This window comes from Triticum aestivum, chromosome 7A (assembly GCF_018294505.1).
Source record: "Triticum aestivum cultivar Chinese Spring chromosome 7A, IWGSC CS RefSeq v2.1, whole genome shotgun sequence".
NCBI classification, from domain to species: domain Eukaryota; kingdom Viridiplantae; phylum Streptophyta; class Magnoliopsida; order Poales; family Poaceae; genus Triticum; species Triticum aestivum.
In genome coordinates this window covers 716,475,887-716,487,612 of record NC_057812.1, presented here as the reverse complement: position 1 = coordinate 716,487,612, position 11,726 = coordinate 716,475,887, and the positions used below count along the sequence as shown (strand labels likewise).

General features: G+C 49.9%; 1 pseudogene; it reads left to right on the top strand.

The window, feature by feature from the left end:
• The first annotated feature begins 6,725 nt into the window (after window positions 1-6,725).
• LOC123148163 (3-ketoacyl-CoA synthase 5-like) lies at window positions 6,726-8,162 on the top strand (annotated as a pseudogene).
• The last annotated feature ends 3,564 nt before the right edge of the window (window positions 8,163-11,726 follow it).

Below are 11,726 nucleotides of genomic sequence, written 5' to 3'. Positions count from 1 at the left end.
ACCTCGTAGCTCGTCTCCATGACTGAAGGGAAATTCCCATGCTCGGCCATCTTCCTTGAGGGGCTTCCGAAGATGGAAGTGTCTCCCTCGCGCATAGTTGGTCGCCTTGTAGTTGAAGATGTCGATGTAGGCGAACTCACGGGAAGTAGGCGAAGATGCCATACGTCCAAAGGAGAAGATGCCTTGATTGCACTTGGCGAAGATGCCGAAGTGGTTGGTGTAGCCGTAGCTCCATCTTGGTGGTGCTCGTCTCGCGGTCTTTTCTTATGCTCATGAAGTTTGGACTTGGCGTGAAGTAGGGCTTGTTGGGACTTGTAGGAAGGCGCATCTCGAGCAACTTCATGTTGATGGTGGCATTGTCGCACTTGAGCTCGTAGTAGATGTCGTTCGTTGTCGTCGTGCACATGTTGCTTGGAGGTGACTTGCCCTTCATGACGATGTGTATCACGAACGTGATGGTGGTCGCCATGGAGATGTGGACGCGGACGACTTGCGCTTGCATCTTGTTTGCGCTCCGAAGACTTGTGACTTGAATGTCGCCGCCTTGAGGATGATGAAGGGGAAGTAGACTTGATCAAGGCCCGAATCTCCTCCATCCTTGCATCTTGCTCCTCCTTTTGTGCGGAAAACTTGTTGTCGATGTAGTCCCTTTTCCTCACTTCGGAGTGACGAATGTCGATGGAGAGGTTCTCGATGTGCTCTCGCAATCTTGATTGTGCGCCTTGCATTTGTCGTTGTAGATCTAAGATCGACGCTTTGGTGATGTAGTTGTTCACGCCATCGTTGTTTTGGAAGACCGGAGATGAAATGCCTTGCCTATCCATCACAAGATTCGAGCCAATATGAGTGGAGAAAGAGAAGAACGAATACCAAATGTACCTTGACCGAAGTTGAAAGTGGATCAATGATCACTCCAATGTGGACAAGGAAATAGCACAATTGGTACCAATTCTTGTCGGTTTCTCACACCTACACAAGTAAGGATTATGGTGGAGCTCGGTGAGGATAGTGGCACAAAAATTTAATGCAAAATGTTAGCAAGAGTCAATAATGTTGAAAGAGATTCACAAATTCGCAAGTGTAACAAGTAGACCAATAGCAATATGTGCCACACGGAAACACACACACGGATAGATAAATGGGGTCGTGCAACCAAGGATGAGCACAAAATGTGGAATCCACGAAAAACGCTCGTGTTGCACAACTCAAGAGAGACGCTAGCACGATTTCTCTATAGGCGGATATGAAACTTGTGCATAACCTATAAGATGCAAAATGGATAACTTTCTATCCCAAGTATGCTATGTATGTATGGCTCCCGGTGTTTGATCCAAGATGATCGGATATGACAATCTTATGCAATGTGGTGGATGCTATGGCTATTGCTTACAAGCTATTTGCTCTTTCTCTTTTGCTTAAAAGCTTATTCTTTTTTTTATATCCACTTTGCGAAATGCACAAACCAAGATAGTAATTGTGTATATGCGGGAACAAACTTGAGGCACACGAGATGATATGATACCAATATGATATGGTACGTATGCAATGTATGGTGTAGATCACTAATGTGCACAAGTAACGTTGCCGGCAATACTCAAATGGCTAGTCTCGATAGGCAAGTAACGCAAAATGGGCTAGGGGTTATCAATGCAATGGCAAGGGAATATACAATGGAGGGATACCACGATACCAAGATGATATGGAGGTTACCATCCGTGTCGATGATGAGTTGCGGTGATCTTGATGGAGATACCAAGATGATGGAGACTCGTCCCTAAGTAGCCGAAACACCTTAGGAAACGGAAAAACCGCGAACTCAAAATCTCAAACGTCAAATGTCAAAATGGTGGTAGCGGGATGCGGTGGTGGTTGCGGAAGCTCAAAGGGATTGTGGCAATGCAATGATGGGTTGTGGAGTACGCAATGCGGAAGTGGAGGTTATGGTAGTGTACTATACACGGTGTCGGAGTTGGAAGCACGGTCCCTAAGTAGCCGAAACACCTTAGGAGACACAACTCACAACACAAACAAAATTGGGTTAATTTGGGGTAGTGGAAGTGTATGGTGGGCAAGGTTATGCGGAAGTGGTGGTGTTGGTTGATGTAGAAGCAACCGTCCCTAAGTAGCCTAGACACCTTAGGAGACTCGAATCACTCCTCAAGCAACCACTAATGCTACGGGGAACAAAATTGGTTAGGTTGCGGAAGTCGGTGGTGGTGTAGCGGATGATGTGGTGTAAGACCTAGGCAAAGATGCCAAAGTTCCAAAACTTTGATGGAGTCAAATGATTTTGGTGGTATTTTTGTGGGAAGGAGGATGTCAAGAGCTTTTCAACAAGCTAAAGAACGCAAAAAATCGGAGTTCGGATGAATTAGTTATGGCCGAAACAAAAATCAGCCGAAGGTGATATCTACAGGTAGCGGACGTCCGGAAAAAACGGTCGTCCGGTCGCTGGACATCCGGTCTGGTTGGAAATCCGCTGATTCTGCTCGGGTTAGGGGGATCCGGTCGTCCGGTAAGGTCGGACGTCCGGTGGTTCCTGCGGCTCCGGACGTCCGATAAGGTGACGGTCGTCCGGTGTATCGGGGTCAACTCCAGATCCGAGAATCGGGACGCGATTTTGGGCGGAATTTGGGGATTTTGGGGTCAAAATTGATGAGATTTCGTGGATGAAAGATGGGGAAACTTGGGGAGATGCTAGATGTTGGAAATATGCCCTAGAGGCAATAATAAATTAGTTATTATTATATTTCCTTGTTCATGATAATCGTTTATTATCCATGCTAGAATTGTATTGATAGGAAACTCAGATACATGTGTGGATACATAGACAACACCATGTCCCTAGTAAGCCTCTAGTTGACTAGCTCGTTGATCAATAGATGGTTACGGTTTCCTGACCATGGACATTGGATGTCATTGATAACGGGATCACATCATTAGGAGAATGATGTGATGGACAAGACCCAATCCTAAGCCTAGCACAAGATCATGTAGTTCGTATGCTAAAGCTTTTCTAATGTCAAGTATCATTTCCTTAGACCATGAGATTGTGCAACTCCCGGATACCGTAGGAGTGCTTTGGGTGTGCCAAACGTCACAACGTAACTGGGTGGCTATAAAGGTATACTACAGGTATCTCCGAAAGTGTCTGTTGGGTTGGCACGAATCGAGACTGGGATTTGTCACTCCGTGTAAACGGAGAGGTATCTCTGGGCCCACTCGATAGGACATCATCATAATGTGCACAATGTGATCAAGGAGTTGATCACGGGATGATGTGTTACGGAACGAGTAAAGAGACTTGCCGGTAACGAGATTGAACAAGGTATCGGGATACCAACGATCGAATCTCGGGCAAGTATCGTACCGATAGATAAAGGGAATTGTATACGGGATTGATTAAGTCCTCGACATCGTGGTTCATCCGATGAGATCATCGAGGAGCATGTGGGAGCCAACATGGGTATCCAGATCCCGCTGTTGGTTATTGGCCGGAGAGTCGTCTCGGTCATGTCTACGTGTCTCCCGAACCCGTAGGGTCTACACACTTAAGGTTCGGTGACGCTAGGGTTATAGAGATATTAGTATGCGGTAACCCGAAAGTTGTTCGGAGTCCCGGATGAGATCCCGGACGTCACGAGGAGTTCCGGAATGGTCCGGAGGTAAAGAATTATATATAGGAAGTGCTATTTCGGCCATCGGGACAAGTTTCGGGGTCACCGGTATTGTATCGGGACCACCGGAAGGGTCCCGGGGGTCCACCGGGTGGGGCCACCTGCCCCGGGGGGCCACATGGGCTTTAGGGGGTGCGCCTTGGCCTACATGGGCCAAGGGCACCAGCCCCTAGAGGCCCATGCGCCAAAGGGACAAGAGGAGGGGAGAGTCCTAAAGGGGGAAGGCACCTCCGAGGTGCCTTGGGGAGGATGGACTCCTCCCCCCCTTGGCCGCACCCTTCCTTGGAGGAAGGGGCAAGGCTGCGCCCTCCCCCTCTCCCTTGGCCCTATATATAGTGGGGGGAAGGGAGGGCAACCATACCTAAGCCCTGGCGCCTCCCTCTCCCTCCCATGACACATCTCCCTCCTCCCGCAGCGCTTGGCGAAGCCCTGTTGGAATCCCGCTACTTCCACCACCACGCCGTCGTGCTGTTGGATCTCCATCAACCTCTCCTTCCCCCTTGTTGGATCAAGAAGGAGGAGACGTCGCTGCTCCGTACGTGTGTTGAACGCGGAGGTGCCGTCCGTTCGGCGCTAGGATCATCGGTGATTTGGATCACGACGAGTACGACTCCATCAACCCCGTTCTCTTGAACTCTTCCGCGCGCGATCTACAAGGGTATGTAGATCCACTCCTCCCTCGTTGCTAGATGACTCCATAGATTGATCTTGGTGACACGTAGGAAAATTTTGAATTATTGCTACGTTCCCCAACACTAGATCCACTTGAAACCAAGCAAATCAATGGATCAAAATCAAAAGAACATCATCAAACCAACAAATCACAAAAAAAATTGGGGCTATTTTTGGTGTGGATTTTCGAATTTAGGACGAAATCAAGCAAAAGAAGGCTAGAAAACGGTGGGGGAGGCTCCGAAATCGTGATCAACGTGGCTCATGATACCAAGATGATGTAGGGTAGAACCCTAGTGGCCCGATCTTTCACGAAAGGAGCGGATCCCGCGAAGAATGCGAAGAACACAAGGAGGGAAACGAGGGGAAAATCACGAGGGGAACACAAGAGAACACTCAAACCAACAAGAATGATCACACATGCGCTAGATCCATGAACACAAATGGAGATACAAGATCCAAAGTCAACAACGGACGATACAAGAGGTAACCGGTTCTTCTCCGTGAGGAGGTCTTGAATCCACGGGGGGATCTTCCCTTAGAAAGGGGGCTTCAATCCAAGGGAATCTTCTCCGAAGAGGCCGCGGTCTCTCACAAGGAGGAGATCTGATATGGATGAGCATAGCTCTATCTCTCAAATGAGCTATCACAACGCTAACCCTAGAAAGGACGAGGGAGAGGTCTATTTATAGTCTTAGTGCAAATGAGGGTGAAGTGAAGGGGTACATGGGCCTCAGCCCGCAACTGGACACATCCAGGTACCGGACGTCCGCTGGGGACCGGTCCTCCGGTGGCTCGTGGGCGGCCGGACGTCCGGTAGGGGCCGGTCGTCCGCTCGTTCTGGCTCGGATGCTGGTGTAGCGGATTTCCGGTCTGGACCGGTCGTCCGGTCGCCGGTCATCCGGTGGCGTCGGATGTCCACTCGTTTGGCTCGGGTGCAGGGACACCGATCGTCCGGTCTGGACCGGTCGTCCGGTGGATCTTCAGGCGCCGGACGTCCGGGCCCGACCGGTGGTCCGGTGGCTGGAGCTTCTTCGACAGCTCTTCTTCTTGCGTCTTTGTTTCCAGGCTTCCCTCATGGATGGTGTAGGTGTTCCTTGGCGCTTGCACTTCTCCACGTCGTCTGTAGCATTCCGACAATACCTATGCATGCACACGGGAGAAATGTCAAGTAGTATACCATCCTCGAAGGGGTCAAGTGAGCACGTGTAAAGAAAATGATTCACCTTTGTGTATGTGAAGTAGATGTCGCACGTGTCACTCGCCGAACTGACTTTTGACATGTTGATGTCCATAGGATGCTCCGCATGAAAAAATGAGTGGCATAAAAGGCTTTTCTTTAGTATCAATTTTGCTTCTTTTTTCTTATTACCCAGGGCACCAGACATGTCTTTTCTTCATGAGAAAATTGCAAACTGTGCGTGAACATGTTTTAATGGCAAAATAAAATAAAATATCTAGACGATTTTAATAGGGCACATACAAAATCTAGACGGTTATTTAGTATAGCAACAAGAGACGTAGACTATGTCAATAAATTAATATTTTTATGGCAAACATTTACATTTTTTTTACTTTACAAATCTCACATGGCACTGTTTATATCCGAGTAAGCAATCACGCACATCATGCTCGTAGGTTGGTTTTACCCCATCCTACCAGGGATGAAACTTGAGGTTTGACACATGTGTACCTTGTAAAGGCAGACTATTCTTTCAGTGGAAGGCGATGGTCTCATTGCTAGGGAGGTGCCTATAATGACTTTGTCAATCAATATATCCGTCGACTAAGCCTTTTGGAGGAGCTTATAAAGGTATGGTGTACGTGTGTTTTTATAAGATTGAGTATACGTGTTTACATGTGAGCGTCTGTGTTGTATACTACTTTGTTTCTAAAAAAGATCAGGACCAAAAATAAGGCATTAAGAGTTTAATTTTGTGCAAAAAAAGACATTGAAAGCTTAATTTTGTGGAAAAAAAAAGACATTGAGAGTTTAATTAAAGCAGCAACAGCATCGCCACGAGCTGACAGTGACGGCCGCAAGTGCTACGTTTGCATTAATGACCCATCAGTTCGCTGCTACCGCTGACTACAATTAATGCTTTGTTTGTACTATTCTATATAAGGTTTTTTTTAGACAATGTACTACTATATAAGTGGAAGCACTAGACGCACCAAATAAAGACACACTAACCCGAGCTCATAAAGGAAAGAGTACTTCCAAAGAAAAGAAAGAGCGTATTTCCGCTGATGAAGAAAGAAGCCATTCGGACAACGCACCACCTCAACACCGAGAAAATAATGCAAAAGACCCAAGTCTTTGATGACGAACTCCGTGCGAAGACGAGTACTCTAAAGGAAGAGAAAACAAGCAGCATGCGGTCGTCGGTGCAGGCCCAGCCCATGCAGCTCAAGCTCAAGGCCGTGTACCGGCTGATCGTGGACAACTTCCTCGCCGCATCATGTGTCGTCTTCATGGTGCGGCTCGGCCCGGCGGAGATCATCAGCTGACTCCGACCAGCGCACCTGTTCTCTGCAGCCGCAGCGGCCGTCGTCTACCTCGTGCTCCGCCCGCGCGCGGTGTACCTGATCGACTATGCCTGCTTCGACACCTCGCCGCTCGCCCGCGTCCCCATGGCCTCATTCATCGAGCACACCAAGCATACGCCCACCATCAGCGAGCGCAGCGTCCGGTTCATGTCCCGGCTGCTGGCGCGCTCGGGGCTCGGGGAGCAGACCTGCCTGCCGGAGGCGCACCACTGCGTCCCGACGCACGAGTACTGCACCCTCGACAACGCCCGCGCCGAGTTCGAGCTCGTCGTCTTCTCGGCGATCGACGACCTGCTCGCCAAGACCGGCGTCACCCCAGACGCGATCGGCGTGCTCGTCCTCAACTGCAGCCTCTTCTGCCCCACGCCGTCGTTGGTCGACATCATCGTGAACAAGTAGAACCTGCGCTGCGACATCCGTAGCGTGAACCTCTCCGGCGTGGGGTGCAGCGCGGGGCTCATCACCGTGGGGCTCGCCAACAACCTCCTGCAGGTTGTTCCCCAGGGGTCCCACGCGCTGGTCGTCTCCACGGAGACCATCACGCCGAACTACTACGTCGGGAACGAGCGAGCGATGCTCCTGCCAAACTGCCTGTTCCGCGTCGGCGGGGTGGCGGCGCTGCTGTCGACGTCCCCCGTGAACGCCCGGTTCCGCCTGAAGCACGTCGTGCGCACCTTCACCGGCGCAAACGACGACAACGCTTACCGGTGCGTGTTTCAGGAGGAGGACGACCAGGGGAACGTCGGGATCAACCTCAGCAAGAACCTGATGGCCATCGCCGGGAATTCACTCCAGGTTAACATCACCGAGATCGCGCCGCTGGTCCTGCCTTTCTCCGAGCAGCTCCTCTTCGCCCTCTCCTTTGTTGCACGTAAGGTGCTTCACGCACATGTCAAGCCCTACATCCCTAACTTCTCCATGGCGTTCAAGCACATGTGCATTCACGCGGGCGGCCGCGCGGTCATCGACGAGCTGCAGACAAAACTCCGTCTCTCGGACGAGCAGGTGGAGGCGTCGCGGATGACACTGCACCGGTTCGGAAACACGTCTAGTAGCTCGCTGTGGTACGAGCTGGCCTACGTGGAGGCCAAAGGACGGATGCGCAAGGGCCATCGTGTTTGGATGGTCGGCTTCGGCTCAGGGTTCAAGTGCAACAGCGTGGTGTGGGAGTGCATCCAGCCTGCTGCCCGCAACACCCATGGGCCGTGGAGCACGTCCATCCATAGGTATCCAGTGGACATTCCCGAAGTTCTAAGCCATTAGCTTACTATCTTTACAGAATAAACCCTACCCAGGATGAATGGTTTTCGTACTATGCGTGGGATTTATCGTGCATGACTGAATGCATCCATCGCCTGTCGCTGCTGCTTTGAGACCCTTACCACATTTTCTGTTTTGTTATCAAAATTTGTTCTGTTTGTAACTATTAAGTGATATTTCATTGTGCTTTTTTATTGTTTCGAAATGTATCCAGTGGAGTACTAAACCACTTATACAAACGTGCTAAACCACTAGCTTACTATCCTGTAGTACATAATAAACACAACCCAGACGGTGCTATAAACATTAAGAATGAACACAGCCGGTCATGTAGTCCTAACAAATATACCAGGGAGAGGCCCCCGCGTTGCTCCCGCACGAGCGACATGGGTGGCGAACTAGCCACCACCGACAGCCGCCGTCTCGCCGTCTTCCCTCCTTGTCGCCGCCGGGGCGCCCCGCCGGGCAAAGCCCGTGTGGCAGCAGCGGCGGCGGGGCTTCTTCCTGTGGGCGCAGTCCTCCTCGTGGTCGGCGCGTGCGAGTGCCGTTGCGTTGGGTGTCGTGCGGGTTGAGCCTGCTGCCTGGAGCACATCTCCTCCGGTGGAGCGGCGGATCCGGGGCCCTTGCGCCCGGATCTGGTGGGCGGCGGCCGTCGGACTGCGGCGGCGGCCCTCGTGGCGTGGTGACCCGTGCTGCCTTGACCACTCTGGTCAGGTACGGGCATGGGAGCGTGGAGCCTCGGGACACGCGGATCTGGCGCGTATGAGGCGTGCGGGGCGGGAGGGCTGCAGGCTGCGCAGATCTGGCGCGCGGGGGGCGCGGGAGGCGCGCGGATCTACTAGGCGGCGGCCGGTGGTCTTCGCACGGCGGCCCAGCGGGAAGTCATGGACGCCGTGGATCTGGCCTTGGCAGCGTAAGATGGGTAGTCTCTTTGCCCCGATCTGCTGCTCTGGAGTCCAGGCGGTCCGGAGGAGGCGGTTGCTGATCGGAGGTCCATAGCTGGCGGCCTGGAGGGGCACTACCGGCTGCCGGTGGTGCCCGGATGCCGCTTGATGGAGCATGGAGGCTCCGGCCGCGGTTGGATGTGGGATGCAGGACCCGTTCTGGTCTGGTCTCTGCAGGCCCGTCGTCGGGGAGGTCTGCTGGTGGCCCTGCACAGTGCTGGCGTGCTCGCTATGTGGGGGGTGCACGGTTCAATGGAGGTACGGGTCGACCTCGACCTGCTGCGTGGGAGTGGCTGCACCGGGTGAAAGCCTGGCCGGTCCTAGCCGGCCGGCGGCGACGTCGCCTGTGGGCGTCGCCATCCTCCTTGGAGGCGTCGTCGGGAATCTTCATAGCCTCTACTCCCGGATCAAGTTCTTCGGGTGAAAGCCCAGATCCTGTTGCAGGGTCGGACGGTGGCGTCGTCTTCAGCGTCGTTCCCCTCTTTAGGGCGCCGTCTTTAAAGACTTTGATCCCTTTGGTGCTTCCTACGACTGGACGTGCACGGTGGCTTCTGTGGCAACGATGACGGCGGTGAGCATTGTCGGAGGCTTGGCTTTGGTCGTGGTAGTCGGCTCTTCTTCTGCGGCGTGTTCGTGGAAATGCCTCGACTGTCTGATGCTGTGAAGTCGAAGCCGCGGTGGGGGCCGGTGGTATACGATGACGCGTGTCAGGTAGTTCGTTCGGTGATCCTTCGTGACGCCAACCTTGCCTAGTTTCTTCGTGGTTCATCGTCAGAGTCAGAGCTGCGCTGTCTAGTGTGGATTGTATGGAGTGTTGTGATGCAGCTGTTAGGGCTGTTTTTTTTTCTTTGATCTTCGGATCTTCTGGTCCTAGGACCTTCACCATCTTGTTGTTTTCCGCTGCTCTCTGCTATTATCAATGAATGCCAGCGACGCTGGATCTTTCAAAAAGAACAAATATACCATCACCGAAGGTCTCTTTTATCATTCGCGCTTGCTATGTGATGTATTGCACCACTGGGATTTCATACTTCATATGGTGTGCGATGGCGGATTTTCTTGCATGCATGATACAACTTTTTGTTGGAGATATTAATTAGTGATTCATTCTAGCTAGTACAAGCAAATTAAGACTTGCTATTGAGAGCATGATAGTTCTTTTGCTTAAACAATATTGTTTCTATTTTGAACTTTATGTCGTAATTTGCTCAGTCAAACATCACTGAAAGCTCATTAATCGTACTGAACTGAACTATCTGGTACTTGTGACTGGTCGACCCTCATAACTTCTCTAGTTATTCTGCCCACGGTCATTATGAATTATTAATTTTTACAGAAAAGTTAACAGTACATAATACTATCAGTTGGGTAAGGTGATGAGGTGCTTTGGCCTTACAGTCTGAAGTTGCTCTTGAAAGCCTGCTGCTTCTGATCTTTAGGCATGTGCCTAAGCTGGACTTTCTAGTTCCTCGTGTATTATGAAATAAAAGGGTTTTAAAATTAAAACCAGTACCCTAAGCTCTATAATTTCTCATTCACATATTGAACATATGAACATATGAACATAGGAGGAACAGTATAGCTGACTGAACTCGCTTCCTGTCCTTTATCTATATCATCACCATGCAACGAGACAAACAACATTGTAAAATTTATGTACCCAAAATTCAGAATGCAGCACCACTACGCAGCTTCCAATACTCTATCCAGAAATGTTCCGCAAGTTCTGTGCACGATAAGAAAATTATGATATAGACGATGCATACACTTGTAAAGCAATGAAACTGCAACTAAACTGGCAATGTGTATGTGACGCGTACAATTACATTTCAGCAGTAATCAGATGTCATGGGTCCTTAAACAATGGACAAAATATATAAAGCTAGGGTCAAACTAGGTTTTCATGGCATGGTCCAAAATTGGTCATGCTCGCAAGTGTTGAACTAGAGGTCATGAAAAAAAAATAGTCTCAGGGTAAAGCAAGGTACCAAACATAGTTTTGTTGTAAACTTGTTATCAATATAATTGATCAAAACACAATTATTACAATAATTATATTTTGGCTTTTATTAAAACATCTCTAGAATTACATAAATGTCGGGGCTATATTTTTTTTGCACACAGGTTTACACTTATCTTATGAGCTTTCAATTGTTTCAATGATCTTCAATATTTCATCAACTACCCCTTCAATTTGGCCCATTTGTTCTCTAGCTTGCCAAGAAAAAAGCAGGTCCTAAGGGCGAAAAATCAATCATTGCGTCTTTTTTCTTCTTCAACATCAGAGTTTAATTAAAGATGTACCCGGCCAAGCATCACTTCAACATCAGAGTTTAATTAAAGATGTACCCGCCAAACATCAACAACATGGTCATGAGTGCTATGTTTGCATTAATTACCCATCAATTCGCTGCTAACCAGAATCATCAAACGCCTACAGCACGCTTCTACAAATTAATACTTTGTTTGCACCAAAAAAGGCTATGAGCCCTGCTACGGTAGAACCCTTTACTAAACGTATGAAGGACAATATGGTAATTTTTCAAATCGTACCCGCTTTCGTGTCAATTGTGTGTCGCCTATCGTACACCATGCACGAGGAGTAGCGTCATACAAAAAGCCA